Source organism: Anomaloglossus baeobatrachus, chromosome 1, assembly GCF_048569485.1.
Source record: "Anomaloglossus baeobatrachus isolate aAnoBae1 chromosome 1, aAnoBae1.hap1, whole genome shotgun sequence".
Classification (NCBI taxonomy): domain Eukaryota; kingdom Metazoa; phylum Chordata; class Amphibia; order Anura; family Aromobatidae; genus Anomaloglossus; species Anomaloglossus baeobatrachus.
In genome coordinates this window covers 63,265,160-63,267,006 of record NC_134353.1, presented here as the reverse complement: position 1 = coordinate 63,267,006, position 1,847 = coordinate 63,265,160, and the positions used below count along the sequence as shown (strand labels likewise).

The 1,847-nt window shown below is 41.2% G+C and overlaps 1 protein-coding gene across 1 annotated transcript in view; it reads right to left on the bottom strand.

Annotated features, from left to right (window-relative positions):
* The window catches only part of LOC142281820 (NELL2-interacting cell ontogeny regulator 1-like), a 27,586-nt gene extending 26,522 nt beyond the window's left edge, over positions 1-1,064 (bottom strand). Inside the window, exon 1 of the mRNA XM_075332907.1 lies at positions 940-1,064. The gene's annotated coding sequence lies outside the window, so the exon portion shown is untranslated. The remainder of the gene's footprint in view (positions 1-939) is intronic.
* Between the last annotated feature and the right edge of the window lie 783 nt (positions 1,065-1,847).

Genomic DNA, 1,847 nt, shown 5'->3' with positions numbered 1-1,847 from the left:
ATAGATAGCTGAAGGGATAGATGGATAGATAGATAGATAGATAGATAGATAGATAGATAGATAGAGGGATAGATAGATAGAGGGATAGATAGATAGATATAGATAGATAGATAGATAGATAGATAGATAGATAGATAGATAGAGGGATAGATAGATAGATAGATAGAGGGATAGATAAATAGATAGATGAAGGGATAGAGGGATAGATAGATAGAGGGATAGATAGATAGAATATCTGGATGATAGTGATCTCTTCTGGATAGTTAGTACACCCCTCACAGTCCAGAGTCTCTTCCTACATCTCCGCTCTCCAAACATGAATATCCTGTAATCTTTACGCTGTGGGTAGATATAAATGGCGCACAGGCTTGCTGCTCATCACTTTTTAATGAGGGGGACTGTTGCCCATACACCATGCAGCCACAAAAAAAAAAAGACCCCACTGATCACACAGTGCCCTTTAGCCACTGCAGAGCAACCCTGAGCCTCGCTCTCTGCAGTATGAGCGCAGCTCCGGCAGAAAACGCAGAGCACCCCTTATTAACCCAATAGTGACCGACAGGGCCTAGACCATAACATCAGTGACCTATATATTTCTAAAATGTGAGTAATCCCATTTAATAATGGATGCGGCTGAGCTGAGTTTGGGGGGGTGCAGTATTGCAGTTGTCATATGTCATGATATTTTTTTTTGGCTGGGGGTTCCCATATAATTGGGAAGAAACTAACCATTTAGGAACATACATAACAAATTCAGCTCTGCTACATCTGCCGGTATATATGGCATGTATAGTGATGGTTACATCATCCCCCTTGGTTGCGGCTGTGGGTGACATTAGCCCCCTGTGACCATGGTATAAGGTGTCGTCATGCATTCCAGATGAATTGCTAAATCTATGAATATTGGCAGCGATGGGTGACGGGCGGCATGCATTGTACCTTTCCCCTGCTTTTCTTTTGTCTTCTGGGTATCAGAAATGGCTGCTCCGATCTGCTAGCAGCTCAGCATTTGTGAGCAAGTGCTGTGTGCGCAGAGAATTAGGTGATGCTTGTTACCATGGCGATCCGTCATAGCAACCGAGCAGTCTCCGTAATGGTGCTGCGAAGACAACTGACATGGTGGAGGGTGAGGGCTGGTGGGTGTCGCAAATTTAGATACAAGAGGATAAGAATTGAATATCCCATCTGCAGAGAGATCTCGGCCCACAACTTGTCATTCACAAACATCTTTATAGTTTTCTTGTAAGGAGATTGTAGAAGGAAGATGATTGACAGATGCGTTCACCTACTCAGTTTGCTGGTTCTGCTTTAGTACTAGGTGGATAAAAGGGGTTTAACCTCCCCCGGCCCCAAAATATAAACATTAATCTGTTTTATAACCTCTTATATAAATCGAAATTATATTAAATTTATTATTTTTTTTTTATCTATATTAAATTTATTAAAAAAAAACACATAAAGGCTGTATGAAAATGAACAGTCATGGCCGAAAGTGTTGGCACCTTGAAATTGTTTCAGAAAATGAAGTATTTCTCCCCAAAAATTATTGCAACTACATGTTTTGTTATACATGTGTTTATTGGAACAGCACAAAAAACTGGGGAAAAAAGGCAAAATGGGCATAATTTTACTCAAAAAAGTTTGGCAAAATTGTTGGTATTATCCCAAAATTCATAGAATCATAGGATGGTGGAGTTGGAAAGGACCTCAAGGACTATCTGTCCAACCCCCTATGAGCGCAGGCTTTCCTAAATCATCCCAGCTATATGTTTATCCAGTTTCTGCTTGAAGATTTCCATTGATGGAGAACTCGCTACCTCCCGTGGTCGCCTGTTCCACTCCCTGAC